We start from the raw sequence: 16,293 nt of genomic DNA, 5'->3' as shown, positions 1-16,293 counted from the left end.
AGGACAAGTGCAAGACAACTCCATCAAGAGGAGGGCGCAGGAATTCCTTCCTGAATTTCCAAGAATTGACTACTGGTCCAACCTAGAAGCATCTATTAACAAGTTGCAAGAGACTATGGAGCAACTGAAGGAAGAACAGCAGAATCAGAACTGCATGCTCTGCAAATTGCTGAAGGAACAAGAGAAGCAGGGGCGTGAAATTCAAGAGATGAAACGCCAAAAGTTCTCCTCTCAAGCTGAGGGAGCATCCACTTCTCAAAATCAAGGTTGTTGAGTCCTAACTCTGTGAAAACCTCTATCATTAGGAGCCTATTTTTTTTCGTTTTTCTTTTTGTTTTCTATTTCTAATTTTAGTCTCATCTTATATCTATATTTGAGTCTTGTTCTTAGTTCATAATTAATAAAATTTATGCCTTAAAGTTATGAATGTCCTATGAATCCATCACCTCTCTTAAAAGAAAAATGCTTTAATCACAAAAGAACAAGAAGTACAGGATTTCGAAATTTATCTCTGAAACTAGCTGAATTAGTTTGATGTGGTGACAATACTTTTTGTTTTCTGAATGAATGCTTGAACAGTGCATATGTCTTTTGAATTTGTTGTTTTAAGAATGTTAAATTTGTTGGCTCTTGAAAGAATGAGGAGAAAGAGAACTGTTATTGAGGATCTAAAAAATCATCAAATGATTCTTGAAGCAAGAAAAAGCAGTGAAAAAAAAAATTCGAAAAAAAAAGAAAAAAGAAAAGAAAGAAAAAGAAAAAAAAAGGAATAAAGTTGTGATCCAAGGCAAAAGAGTGTGCTTAAGAACCCTGGACACCTCTAATTGGGGACTTTAGCAAAGCTGAGTCACAATCTAAAAAGGTTCACCCAACTATGTGTCTGTGGCATATATGTATCCGGTGGTAATACTGGAAGACAGAGTGCTTTGGGCCACAGCCAAGACTCATACACTGGCTATGTTCAAGAATCAATATACATAACTAGGGGAATCAATAACACTATCTGAGTTCTGAGTTCTTATAGATGCCAATCATTCTGAACTTCAAAGGATAGAGTGAGATGCCAAAACTGTTCGGAGGCAAAAAGCTACTAGTCCCGCTCATCTAATTGGAGCTGTGTTTCTTTGATATTTTGGAGTCTATAGTATATTCTCTTCTTTTTATCCTATTTTGATTTTCAGTTGCTTGGGGACAAGCAACAATTTAAGTTTGGTGTTGTGATGAGCGGATAATTTGTACGCTTTTTGGCATTGTTTTTAGTATGTTTTTAGTATCTTTTAGTTAGTTTTTAGTATATTTTTATTAGTTTTTAATTAAAATTCACTTTTCTGGACTTTACTATGAGTTTGTGTGTTTTTCTGTGAATTCAGGTATTTTCTGACTGAAATTGAGGGTCCTGAGCAAAAATCTGATCCAGAGACTGAAAAGGACTGCAGATGCTGTTGGATTCTGACCTCCCTGTACTCGAAGTGGATTTGCTGGAGCTACAGAAGCCCAATTGGCGCGCTCTCAACGGCATTGGAAAGTAGACATCCTGGGCTTTCCAGCAATATATAATAGTCCATACTTTACCCAAGATTTGATGGCCCAAACCGGCGCTCAAAGTCACCTACAGAAATTCCAGCGTTAAACGCCGGAACTGGCATAAAATTTGGAGTTAAACGCCCAAACTGGCATGAAAGCTGGCGTTTAACTCCAGAAAAGGTCTCTACACGAAATTCCTTCATTGCTCAGCCCAAGCACACACCAAGTGGGCCCGGAAGTGGATTTTTCTGTCATTTACTCATTTCTGTAAACCTTAGGACACTAGTTTACTACTTATAGGATCTTTTGACATTGTATCCGTACCTTATGACCTCATAACATTTCTTACACATTTCTTTCCACAGTATGAGCCTCTAAACCCCATGGTTGGGGGTGAGGAGCTCTGCTGTGTCTTGATGGATTAATGCAATTACTACTGTTTCTTATTCAATCATGCTTGCTTCGATTCTAAGATAACACTTGTTCTTAATCCGGATGAATGTGATGATCCGTGACAATCATCATCATTCTCAACTATGAACATGTGCCTGACAACCACCTCTGTTCTATCTTAGATTGAGTAGTTATCTCTTGGGTTCTTTAATCGGAATCTTCGTGGTATAAGCTAGAACTGATGGCGGCATTCAAGAGAATTCGGAAGGTCTAAACCTTGTCTGTGGTATTCTGAGTAGGATTCAATGACTGGATGACTGTGACGTGCTTCAAACTCCTGAGGGTGGGGCGTTAGTGACAGACGCAAAAGAATCACTGGATTCTATTCCGGCCTGATTGAGAACCGACAGATGATTAGCCTATGCTGTGACAGAGCATCAGGGACGTATTTTCACTGAGAGGATGGGAGGTAGCCACTGACAATGGTGAAACCCTACATACAGCTTGCCATGGAAGGAGCCTTGCGTGTTTGATGAAGAAGACAGTAGGAAAGCAGAGATTCGGAAGATGGAGCATCTCCAAACCTCAACCTATTCTCCATTACTGCAAAACAAGTACCTTTTTCATGTTCTTTTGCTTTTCACAATCAATCCTGATAATTTCTGATATCCTGACTAAGATTTACAAGATAACCATAGCTTGCTTCAAGCCGACAATCTCCGTGGGATCGACCCTTGCTCACGCAAGGTATTACTTGGACGACCCAGTGCACTTGCTGGTTAGTTGTGCGGGATTGCAAAAGTGTTATTGCAATTTCGTGCACCAACTTCCAATGGAAGATCCTCATCAGTTCTTAGCTGAATTCTTGCAAATCTGTGACACAGTCAAGACTAATGGGGTTAACCCTGAGGTCTACAGACTGATGCTATTCCCTTTTGCTGTAAGAGACAGAGCTAGAATATGGTTGGATTCTCAACCTAAAGAAAGCCTGGACTCTTGGGAAAAGCTAGTCAATGCCTTCTTGGCAAAGTTCTTTCCACCTCAAAGATGGAGTAAGCTTAGAGTGGAAGTCCAAACCTTCAGACAGAAGGATGGAGAATCCCTCTATGAAGCTTGGGAAAGATACAAACAATTAATCAGAAGATGTCCCTCAGACATGCTTTCTGAATGGAGCATCATAGGTATTTTCTATGATGGTCTCTCTGAACTATCCAAGATGTCTTTGGATAGCTCTGCTGGATGATCTCTTCATCTGAAGAAGACGCCTACAGAGGCTCAAGAGCTAATTGAAATGGTTGCAAATAACCAATTCATGTACACTTCTGAAAGGAATCCTGTGAACAATGGGACTAGTCAGAAGAAAGGAGTTCTTGAGATTGACACTCTGAATGCCATACTGGCTCAGAACAAGATATTGACTCAACAAGTCAATATGATTTCTCAAAGTCTGTCTGGAATGCAAAATACACCCGGCAGTACTAAGGAAGCTTCATCTGAAGAAGAAGCTTATGATCCTGAGAATCCTTCAATGGAGGAGGTGAATTACCTAGGAGAACCCTATGGAAACACCTACAACTCTTCATGGAGAAATCACCCAAATTTCTCATGGAAGAATCAAGAGAGACCTCAACAAGGTTTCAACAACAATAATGGTGGAAGAAACAGGTTTAGCAATGGCAAGCCTTTTCCATCATCTTCTCAGCAACAGACAGAGAGTTCTAAGCAGAGTACTTCTGACTTAGCAACAATGGTCTCTGATCTAATAAAGACCACTCAAAGTTTCATGACTGAAACAAGGTCCTCCATTAGGAATTTGGAAGGACAAGTGGGTCAGCTGAGTAAGAAAGTTACTGAACTCCCTCCTAGTACTCTCCCAAGTAATACAGAAGAAAATCCAAAGGGAGAGTGCAAGGCCATCAACATGGCCGAACCCTGGAAGGAAGAGGAGGCAGAGGACGCCACTGAGGAAGACCTCACTGGACGTCCACTGGCCTCTAATGAGTTCCCCAATGAGGAACCATGGGAATCTGAGGCTCAAAATGAGACCATAGAGATTCCATTGGACTTACTTCTGCCATTCATGAGCTCTGATGAGTATTTTTCCTCTGAAGAGGATGAGTATGTCACTGAAGAGCAAGTTGCTAAATACCTTGGAGCAATCATGAAGCTAAATGACAAGTTATTTGGAAATGAGACTTGGGAAGATGAACTTCCCTTGCTCACCAAAGAACTGGATGACTTGTCTAGGCAGAAACTGCCTCAAAAGAGGCAGGATCCTGGGAAGTTTTCTATACCTTGCACCATAGGCACCATGACCTTCAAGAAGGCCTTGTGTGACTTAGGGTCAAGTGTAAACCTCATGCCCCTCTCTGTAATGGAGAAATTAGGGATCTTTGAGGTGCAAGCTGCAAAAATCTCACTAGAGATGGCAGACAACTCAAGAAAACAAGCCTATGGACTTGTAGAGGATGTTCTGGTAAAAGTTGAAGACCATTACATCCCTACTGATTTCGTAGTCCTAGAGACTGGGGAGTGCATGGATGAATCCATCATCCTTGGCAGACCCTTTCTAGCCACAGCAAAGGCTGTGATTGATGTTGATAGAGGAGAGTTAATCATTCAAGTGAATGAAGAATCCTTTGTGTTTAAGGCCCAAGGACATCCCTCTATCATCATGGAGAGGAAGCATGAAGAGCTTCTCTCAAAACAGAGCCAAGCAGAGCCCCCACAGTCAAACTCTAAGTTTGGTGTTGGGAGGCCACAACCAAACTCTAAGTTTGGTGTTGAACCCCCACATTCAAACTCTAAGTTTGGTGTTGGGAGGTTCCAACACGGTTCTGAGTATTTCTGAGGCTCCATGAGAGTCCTCTGTCAAGCTAATGACATTAAAGAAGCGCTTGTTGGGAGGCAACCCAATGTTTTATAGTTAACTATTTTCTTTTGTTATTTTATCTTTTTTGTAGGTTGATGATCATAAGAAGTCACAAAAACAATGAAAAAAGCAAAAACAGAATGAAAAACAGGAAGAAAAACAGCACACCCTGGAGGAAGATGCTGCTGGCGTTTAAACGCCAGTAAGCCTAGCAGTTGGGCGTTTAACGCCCAGTCTGGCACCATTCTGGGCGTTTAACGCCAGAAAGGGGCACCAGACTGGCGTTAAACGCCAGAAAAGGGCTAGAACCTGGCGTTAAACGCCAGGAATGGGCACCAGCCCAGCGTTTAATGCCAGAAATGGCTCAAAACGTGAATTTTGATGCCACTTGGTGCAGGGATGACTTTTCCTTAACACCACAGGATCTGTGGACCCCACAGGACCCCACCACCACTCTCTCTCTTCTTCCCCCATTCACCAATCACCTCAACACCTCTTCCCCAAAAACCCTTCACCTATCAAATCCCATCTTTCTCTTCACCACTCACATCCATCCTTCATAAATCCCCACCAACCTCACCCTTCAAATTCAAACCACTTTCCCTCCCAAACCCACCCATAATGGCCGAACCATTACCCCCCTCTCTCCTATATATACCCTTCTTCAACCCTTCATTTTCACACAACCTAAACACCACTTTCCCCCCTCTTTGGCCGAACACACCACCATCTCCCTCTTCTTCATTTCTTCTTCTTCTACTATCTTCTTTCTTCTTTTGCTCGAGGACGAGCAAACATTTTAAGTTTGGTGTGGTAAAAGTGTTGCTTTTTCATTTTTCCATAACCATTATGGCATCCAAGGCCGGAGAAACCTCTAGAAAGAGGAAAGGGAAGGCAAAAGCTTCCACCTCCGAGTCATGGGAGATGGATAGATTCCTCTCAAGGGTGCATCAAGTCCACTTCTATGAAGTTGTGGCCTTGAAGAAGGTGATCCCCGAGGTCCCCTTTTCACTCAAAAAGGGTGAATATCCGGAGATCCGCCATGAGATCCGAAGAAGAGGTTGGGAAGTACTCACCAACCCCATTCAACAAGTCGGAATCTTGATGGTTCAAGAGTTCTATGCCAATGCATGGATCACAAAGAACCATGACCAAAGTGTGAACACGAATCCAAAGAATTATCTCACTATGGTTCGGGGGAAATACTTGGATTTTAGTCCGGAGAGTGTAAGGGTGGCGTTCAACTTGCCTATGATGCAAGGAGATGATCATCCTTATACAAGAAGGGTCAACTTTGATCAAAGGTTGGACCAAGTCCTCACAATCATATGTGAAGAGGGCGCACAATGGAAGCAAGATTCAAGAGGAAAGCCGGTTCAATTGAGAAGGCATGACCTCAAGCCCGTGGCTAGAGGATGGTTAGAGTTCATACAACGCTCAATCATTCCCACTAGCAACCGGTCCGAAGTTACTCTAGACCGAGCCATCATGATTCATAGCATCATGATTGGAGAAGAAGTGGAAGTTCATGAGGTTATAGCCCAAGAACTCTATAAAGTGGCGGACAAGTCTTCCACCTTGGCAAGGCTAGCCTTCCCTCATCTCATTTGTCACCTCTGTTATTCAGTAGGAGTTGACATAGAAGGAGATACCCCCATTGATGAGGACAAGCCCATCACCAAGAAAAGGATGGAGCACACAAGAGACCCCTCTCATCATGAGATCCCTGAGATGCCTCAAGGGATGCACTTTCCTCCACAAAATTATTGGGAGCAACTAAACACCTCCCTAGGAGAGTTGAGTTCCAACATGGGACAACTAAGGGTGGAGCATCAAGAACACTCCATCATCCTTCATGAAATTAGAGAAGACCAAAGAATCATGAGGGAGGAGCAACAAAGACAAGGAAGAGACATTGAGGAGCTCAAGCACTCCATAGGATCTTCAAGAGGAAGAAAGAGCCGCCATCACTAAGGTGGACCCGTTCTTTGATTTCCTTATTCTTTATCCTTCTGTTTTTCGAATTTTATGCTTATGTTTATCCATGTTTGTGTCTTGTAATCATTAGTGTCTTAGTGTCTATGCCTTAAAGTTATGAATGTCCTATGAATCCATCACCTTTCTTGAATAAAAACGTGCTTGATTGAAAAGGAAAGAATTGCATGAATTCTGAATTTTATAATAGTTTAATTAATTTGATGTGGTGGCAACACTTTTGTTCTCTGAATGTATGCTTGAACAGTGCATATGTCTTTTGAATTTGTGGTTCATGAATGTTGGCTCTTGAAAGAATGATGAAAAAGGAGACATGTTACTGAGGATCTGAAAAATCATAAAAATGATTCTTGAAGTAAGAAAAAGCAGTGAATACAAAAAAAAAAAGAGAAAGGAGACGAAAAAAAAAAGAAGAAAAACTGAAAAAAAAAGAGAAGAAAAAGAAAAGAGAAAAAGAAAGAAAAAGAAAGAATAAAGTTGTGATCCAAGGCAATAAGAGTGTGCTTAAGAACCCTGGACACCTCTAATTAGGGACTTTAGCAAAGCTGAGTCACAATCTAAAAAGGTTCACCCAATTATGTGTCTGTGGCATGTATGTATCCGGTGGTAATACTGGAAGACAGAGTGCTTTGGGCCACGGCCAAGACTCAATAAGTAGCTGTGTTCAAGAATCATCATACTTAACTAGGAGAATCAATAACACTATCTGGATTCTGAGTTCCTAAAGAAGCCAATCATTCTGAATTCCAAAGGATAGAGTGAGATGCCAAAACTATTCAGAGGCAAAAAGTTAAAAGCCCCGCTCATCTGATTAATACTGATCTTCATAGATGTTTTTGGAATTCATTGCATATTCTCTTCTTTTTATCTTATTTGATCTTCAGTTGCTTGGGGACAAGCAACAATTTAAGTTTGGTGTTGTGATGAGCGGATAATTTATATACTTTTTGGCATTGTTTTTAGTATGTTTTTGGTATGATCTAGTTAGTTTTTAGTATATTTTTATTAGTTTTTAGTTAAAATTCACTTTTCTGGACTTTACTATGAGTTTGTGTGTTTTTCTGTGATTTCAGGTATTTTCTGGCTGAAATTGAGGGACCTGAGCAAAAATCTGATTCAGAGACCAAAAAGGACTGCAGATGCTGTTGGATTCTGACCTCCCTGCACTCGAAGTGGATTTTCTGGAGCTACAGAAGCCCAATTGGCGCGCTCTCAACGGCGTTGGAAAGTAGACATCCTGGGCTTTCCAGCAATATATGATAGTCCATACTTTGCCCAAGATTTGATGGCCCAAACCGGCGTTCAAAGTCACCTCAAGAAATTCCAGCGTTAAACGCCGGAACTGGCACCCAAATGGGAGTTAAACGCCCAAACTGGCACCAAAGCTGGCGTTTAACTCCAAGAAGAGTCTCTACACGAAAAATGCTTCATTGCTCAGCCCAAGCACACACCAAGTGGGCCCGGAAGTGGATTTTTATGTCATTTACTCATTTCTGTACACCTTAGGCTACTAGTTTTCTATAAGTAGGACCTTTTACTATTGTATTAGAAATCTTCGGATCTTTGGAACCTTTTTCTTTAGATCTTTTGATCACTTTGGGAGGCTGGCCATTCGGCCATGCCTAGACCTTGTTCTTATGTATTTTCAACGGTGGAGTTTCTACACACCATAGATTAAGGTATGGAGCTCTGCTGTACCTCGAGTATTAATGCAATTACTATTGTTCTTCCATTCAATTCCGCTTGTTCTTGTTCTAAGATATCACTTGTTCTTCAACTTGATGAATGTGATGATCCGTGACACTCATCATCATTCTCACCTATGAACAAGGTGACTGACAACCATTCTTGTTCTACAAGCAACCAAGGCTTAGTGAATATCTCTTGGATTCTTTAACCAGAATCTTCGTGGTATAGGCAGGACCTGATGGCGGCATTCAAGAGAATCCGGAAGGTCTAAACCTTGTCTGTGGTATTCTGAGTAGGATTCAATGATTGAATGATTGTGACGTGCTTCAAACTCCTAGCAGGCGGGGCGTTAGTGACAGACGCAAAAGTATCGAAGGATATTATTCCGGCCTGACCGAGAACCGACAGCTGAATTCCGCTATGCCGTGACAGGACATATGCAATCGCTTTCACTGAGAGGATGGGAGGTAGCCATTGACAACGGTGAAACCCTACACGAGCTTGCCATGGAAAGGAGTAAGAAGGATTGGATGAAGGCAGTAGGAAAGCAGAGAGACGGAAGGGAAGGCATCTTCATGCGCTTATCTGAAGTTCCTACCAATGAATTACATAAGTATCACTATCTTTATCTTTTATGTTATTTTCGTTCATCATCATATACATTTGAGTTTGCCTGACTAAGATTTACAAGATGACCATAGCTTGCTTCAATGCTAACAATCTCCGTGGGATCGACCCTTACTCACGTAAGGTATTACTTGGACGACCCAGTGCACTTGCTGGTTAGTTGTGCGAAGTTGTGTAATGCCATGGAATTGAACCACCAAGTTTTTGGAGTTCATGACCAGGGATTATGAGAGTTGTGAAAATTATTGTTCACAATTTCGCGCACCACCTGTCGATTTGGCCGAGCTCTTTGAGAAGAGGTCGGATAATCTGAGTTGAAGAGGTCGGTTGCTTTGTTGCCAATTATCCCAGGTCGGGTAGCTCGATCCAGGGTATGAGCACCTTCCCTAAGCCAAGAACATAAAATTCTATTCTAACATCCTCCCAAGCATTTCATCAAACACTTGGAAGGTACAAAAGAAAAGTATAGTAAATCACAACATGAAAGAATTCTAACAACAATTGAATACAAAGAATTAACAACAACAATCAAGGAAATCACAATTATCATGAATTACTTCAAATTGCATTATTGAAAGAAAACAAAAGAACAAAAATAGATCCACAACAAAGTAAAGAATTACAAGGATTAAAGTACAAAACTAGAGAGAGGGAGAAGAGAGGAGTAAGAATTGATAAGGGTATAGTAAATCAAAGCATGAATTAATCCAAGATCTAAGAGGAGAGATTAACCTAAACTTAATCCTAATTCTAGAGAGAAGTGAGAGCTTCTCTCTCTAGAAACTACTTCTAAACTAATCCTAATGTGTATGAATGAACTATTGATGCCTTCCCCTTCAATCCTTGGTCCTTTAAAGCACTTTGGCGCCAAAATTAGTTGTAACTGGGACCCACAGCTTCGTAGAAATTGTTGGGCACGTTTTCTGTTTAAAACTCACGTGCGGCCTTCGGCGCGAACATGCTCGGTACACGTACGCGTCCCTGGCCGATATCGCAATGTGCGCGCGAGTGCTTTGTGCGCGTGCACGTCCTTGGCCGAGATCAATTCTTTGGCTTTTTTGTGCTTCTCTCCACTTGCATGCTTCCTTCCTTGCTCCTTTGATCTATGCCTAGCCGATTTTAACCTGAGATTGCTAGCAAACACATCAAGGCATTTTATGGAATCAAGGATGAAATAAATTACCAAATTAAAGGCTTAAAAAGCATGTTTTTACATTCAAGCATAAATACGGGAGAGATCACAAAATCATGCTAATTCATTGGCTAAATGTGAGAAAAAGTTAGCAAAATATTCTAAATTCAACACAAGATAAACCCTAAAAACGGGGTTTATCACAAAGCAAGAAGAAATTGCAAAGTATGATAATGATATTAAACTCCTGGAAGCTATTACTCAAACACTTGGAGGAAAAGAATCTATTTCCACGTCTATCTAAAAGCCAGGGTGCTTCGTACTCTTTTTTCCTTCTTTACTTGTTCATTATTTTTGTTAAAATTGCCATGTAAATTGAATCATACTACTATGTAAATTGTGAAGATTGATTTTCAATACTAAAGTATTATATATTATGTTTAATATGTTATTTATGAGTTACCTAATATTTCGTTTATGGGTTATGTTCATACCTTGGGTCGAGCTGTCCGACTCGGGATGTTCTACAGACAAAGCGACCGACCTCTTCAGGTCAGGATGACCCGACCACTTCTCAAAGAGCTCGGCCAAGTCACAGGATAGCCCAATAAAGGGCCCAAATAGAGGAACATGACCCCAATCCAAAGGCAGCCCAAGCCTATAGAGATAAGGGCGGTTCGCATGAAAGATAAAAGATAAAGATAAAGATAAGATAACTAACTTATCTTATCTGCAAAGGTCACGCTACACCATTATAAATACACTGGAGCACCCAGGTAGAACTCATACTCTGATTCTACTCAATACCTATTTAATACCCTTGCTAACTTAAGCATCGGAGTCCCTTGCAGGTACCCCCCACCCTCCGGAGATGTAGGAATCAGCACCGCCACCAAGTCCAACAAGTCAGACACAGCAACTCCGACCATTACAGAAGATCTCATCTGAGATCGACCTATAGTTTTAGGTAACCCTCGGAACATTGGCACCGTTGTCGGGGAACCTGGAATTCATCCCATCACCATGGTGGACGACCATGACAATGACCACACCTCAGATCTAGAGGAAAGAACGCCGCTTAAAAATGCGGACACCACACCAAAAGATACTTCCCAAATCGACAACAAGAAGAACTCCCCAAACGAGGGAGCCATGGATGCATTTCAAGACCGGTTAAAACAACTTGAAAAAGAAGCCCTACATCAACGAGAGGCCAAGAAAGACCTACAAAGGGAAATAAGGCGACGTCAGGGAATTGGAGAACAAACTCCTAAAACTTGAAGCCAATGTCAAGACTAAGGCCAGCCGATCCACTCCCGAAGATAGCTCCCGCAAGGAGCAAGACACATTCACCAAGGAGATCATGAAGACAAAAATCCCAAAGGACTTTAAACTCCCAGACATGACCTTATACGACGGCACTATAGATCCCGACCATCATCTCAGCAATTTCAGAAGCAGAATGTATCTCACCGACGCCTCAGATGCAGTTCGTTGCAAAGCCTTTCCAACCACTTTAACAAAAACAGCAATTAGATGGTTCGACAACCTCCCTCCTAGGTCCATCTCAAGTTTCGATGACATGGCTAAGAAATTTCTGGCCAGATTCTCCATCCAAAAGGACAAAGCTAAACATGCACCGAGCTTACTGGGAATCAGACAAGGAGAACGAGAAACCCTGTGTAACTACATAGAAAGATTCAACAAGACATGCATGGATATACAGAACCTGCCAACAGAAGCCGCTATTATGGTCCTCGTTAATGGCTTATGAGAAGGGTCCTTTAGTTAATCTATATCAAAGAAATACCCCACATCTCTGAACGAGGTGCAGGACCGAGCGGAAAAGTACATCAACATGGAAGAAAACTCCCGATTAGAAGAGACCTCGAAGGCCGGGTTTACCCCCCGGGATAAAGACAAAGATTCCAGAAAGAAGGAAGATCGACATGGAGAGAAAATAAAAAATGCCACAATTACACACCTCTTCAGGTATCTCTTGTGGATGTATACAGAGAGGTTTGCAACACGAAAAAAATACCACTAGCTCAGCCACTCAAAGGCAAAAAAGGAGGGGAAACCGGGCCGAATATTGTGAATACCATCGGATCCGCGGGCACTCCACCAATGAGTGTTTCGAATTAAAAAATGTCATAGAAAAGCTCATACGAGAAGGAAAGTTAGATCGATATCTGGTCACCCATGATGATTGATGAGCGGATAATTTATACGCTTTTTGGCATTATTTTTAGTATGTTTTTAGTATGTTTCAGTTAGTTTTTATTATATTTTTATTAGTTTTTAGTTAAAATTCACTTTTCTGGACTTTACTAAGAGTTTGTGTGTTTTTCTGTGATTTCAGGTATTTTTTGGCTGAAATTGAGGGACTTGAGCAAAAATCTGATTCAGAGGCTAAAAATGACTGCAGATGCTGTTGGATTCTGACCTCCCTGCACTCGAAGTAGATTTTCTGGAGCTATGGAAGCCTAATTGGCGCGCTCTCAACTGCGTTGAAAATTAGACATCCTGGGCTTTCCAGCAATGTATAATAGTCTATACTTTGCCCGAGATTTGATGGCCCAAACAGGCGTTCCAAGTCAGCTCAAGAATTCTAGCGTAAAACGCCGGAACTGGCACAAGAATGGGAGTTAAATGCCCAAACTGGCACAAAAGCTGGCGTTTAACTCCAAGAAAAGTCTCTACACATAAAATCTTCAATGCTCAGCCCAAGCACACACCAAGTGGTCCCGGAAGTGGATTTTTATGTCATTTACTCATCTTTGTAAACCCTAGGCTACTAGTTCCCTACAAATAGGACCTTTTGCTATTGTATTTGATATCTTTCAATCTTAGAAACCTTTGGATCATGTTTTTATGATTGAACCCTCTTTGGGAGGCTGGCCATTCGGCCATGCCTAGACCTTGTTCTTATGTATTTTCAACGGTGGAGGTTCTACACACCATAGATTAAGGTGTGGAGCTCTGCTGTACCTCAAGTATTAATGCAATTACTATTGTTCTTCTATTCAATTCAGCTTATTCTTGTTCTAAGATATCACTTGTTCCTCAACTTGATGAATGTGATGATCTGTGACACTCATCATCATTCTCACCTATGAACGTGTGCCTGACAACCACCTCCGTTCTACCTTAGATTGAGTGGATATCTCTTAGATCCCTTAATCGGAATCTTCGTGGTATAAGCTAGAATTGATGGCGGCATTCAAGAGAATCCGGAAGGTCTAAACCTTGTCTGTGGTATTCTGAGTAGGATTCAACGATTGAATGACTGTGACGAGCTTCAAACTCTTGAAGGCTGGGCGTTAGTGACAGACGCAAAAGAATCACTGGATTCTATTCCAACCTGATTGAGAACCGACAGATGATTAGCCGTGCTGTGACAGAGCGCGTTGAACATTTTCACTGAGAGGACGGGACTATAGCCACTGACAACGGTGATGCCCAACATACAGCTTGCCATGGGAAGGAGTAAGAAGGATTGGATGAAGACAGTAGGAAAGCAGAGAGACGGAAGGGACAAAGCATCTCCATACGCTTATCTGAAATTCTCACCAATGAATTACATAAGTATCTCTATCTTTATTTTATGCTTTATTCATAAATCATCCATATCCATTTGAATCTTCCTGACTGAGATTTACAAGATGACCATAGCTTGCTTCATACTAACAATCTCCGTGGGATCGACCCTTACTCGTGTAAGGTTTATGACTTGGACGACCCAGTGCACTTGCTGGTTAGTTGTGCGAAGTTGTGATAAAGAGTTGAGATTGCAATTGAGCGTACCATGTTGATGGCGCCATTGATGATCACAATTTCGTGCACCAAGTTTTTGATGCCGTTGTCGCGGATTGTTTGAGTTTGGACAACTGACGGTTCATCTTGTTGCTTAGATTAGGTATTTTTCTTCAGAATTTTTAAGAATGAATTCTAGAGTTTCAAGGTGATGTTTTCATCATCACCAAAGCAGATTGATTCTCATCAATTTAGCTCTTGAATGCAATGTCCTGCTGAAGCTTGGCTAGCCATGTCTAATCTTTTTAGACTGAAGCTTTAGACTAACATTGCATGATTCCTGGAATTCTTATTAAAAATTTTGAATCTCTTTATTTTCTTCTCCATATAATTTTCAAAAAAATCCAAAAAAATTATAAAATCTTAAAATCAAAAATATTTTTATGTTTCTTGTTTGAGTCTAGTGTCTAATTTTAAGTTTGGTGTCCATTGCATATTTTTAGACTTCTAATTTTCGAAAATTGCATGCATTGTGTTCTTCATTGATCTTCAAGTTGTTCTTGATGATTTCCTTACTCTGATCTTTAAATTCTCTTATTTTGTGTGTTTTGTTGTTTCTTATATACATTCTTAATTTGTTAGTGTCAGTAGTATACAAACTTCTAAGTTTGGTATCTTGCATGCATTGTTTATTTGATTTTAGTCGCATTTTGATTATTCCTCATCATTAAAAAATTTCAAAAAAAATTTTAATTTGTGTATTTTCAAGTCAATAATACAGAGAATTGAAGATTCAGAACATACAGCAGAGGAATTACACAGAAAAAGCTGCGCGTTCAAAACGTCCAGTGAGGAAGGAAAACTGGCGTTTAAACGCCAGCCAGGGTGCTTGGCTGGGCGTTTAATGCCCAAAAGGGTAGAGTTTTGGGCGTTAAACGCCAGAATAGATACCATTCTGGGCGTTTAATGTCAGGATGGCACAAGAGGGAAGATTTTGTTTTTAATTCAAATTTTTTTTCAAGTTTTCATAATTTTTCAAAATCAAATCTTTTTCAAATCATATCTTTTCAATCATATTTTTTCAAAATCAATTTCTTTCCATTTTTCAAAAATACTTGCTAACAATTAATGATTTGATCCAACATTTCAAGTATGTTTCCTTTTCTATTGAGAAAGGTTTAATGTCTGAATCATATCTTTCAAATTTCTTATTAGACAAGTCATTAATTTTCAAAATCAAATCTTTTTAAATTGTTTTTCAAATCATATCTTCTCAATCATATCTTTTTATCACATTTTTTTAAAATTAATTTTTCAATCATATCTTTTTGATTTATAATTTCAAAATCTTTTTCAATTTCACTTAATTTCTTTCCCAATCTTAGTTTTCGAAAATCAATTACCATTTTTCAAAATTTCTTTTAATTAATTCACTTTAATTTTCGAAAATTTCTTCCCCTATTCTCACATCCTTCTATTTATGGACTAACACTCCTCAATGCACAATGCACAATTCGAACTCTATCTCTCTTGATAAGTTCGAATTCTTCTACCTCCTCCTTTTATTCTTCTTTTCCTCTGACACCTCAAGGAATCTCTATACTGTGACATAGAAGATTCCATATTTTCTTTTTCTCTTCTCTTTCATATGAGCAGGAGCAAAGACAAAAGCATTCTTGTTGAGGCTGACCCTGAACCTGAAAGGACCTTGAAGCGAAAGCTAAGAGAAGCTAAAGCACAACTCTCTATAGAGGACCTAACAGAAATCTTCAAACAAGAAGAAGACATGGCAGCCGAACACAACAATAATGCCAACAATGCAAGGAAGGTGCTTGGTGACTTTACTGCACCTACTCCCGACTTCTATGGGAGAAGCATCTCTATCCCTGCCATTGGAGCAAACAACTTTGAGCTTAAGTCTCAATTAGTTTCTCTAATGCAACAGAATTGCAAATTCCATGGACTTCCATTGGAAGATCCTCATCAGTTTTTAGCTGAATTCTTGCAAATCTGTGACACTGTCAAGACTAATGGGGTTGACCCTGACCCTGAGGTCTACAGACTTATGCTATTCCCCTTTGCTGTAAGAGACAGAGCTAGGATATGGTTGGACTCACAACCTAAAGAAAGCCTGAACTCTTGGGAAAAGCTAGTCAATGCCTTCTTAGCAAAGTTCTTTCCACCTCAAAAATTGAGTAAGCTTAGAGTGGAAGTCCAAACCTTCAGACAGAAGGAAGGTGAATCCCTCTATGAAGCTTGGGAAAGATACAAACAATTGATTAGAAAGTGTCCTTCTGACATGCTT

The 16,293-nt window shown here is 40.4% G+C and overlaps 2 non-coding genes across 2 annotated transcripts; both read right to left on the bottom strand.

Annotated features, from left to right (window-relative positions):
* Nucleotides 1-2,971: 2,971 nt before the first annotated feature.
* Nucleotides 2,972-3,079, bottom strand: LOC130984254 (small nucleolar RNA R71). The gene has a single exon (XR_009088200.1). It is a non-coding gene; the product is annotated as a small nucleolar RNA R71 (small nucleolar RNA).
* A 13,106-nt stretch (nt 3,080-16,185) lies between these two features.
* Nucleotides 16,186-16,293, bottom strand: LOC130984029 (small nucleolar RNA R71). The gene has a single exon (XR_009087990.1). It is a non-coding gene; the product is annotated as a small nucleolar RNA R71 (small nucleolar RNA).

This window comes from Arachis stenosperma, chromosome 5 (assembly GCF_014773155.1).
Source record: "Arachis stenosperma cultivar V10309 chromosome 5, arast.V10309.gnm1.PFL2, whole genome shotgun sequence".
NCBI classification, from domain to species: domain Eukaryota; kingdom Viridiplantae; phylum Streptophyta; class Magnoliopsida; order Fabales; family Fabaceae; genus Arachis; species Arachis stenosperma.
This window is presented reverse-complemented; position numbering and strand designations above follow the sequence as displayed.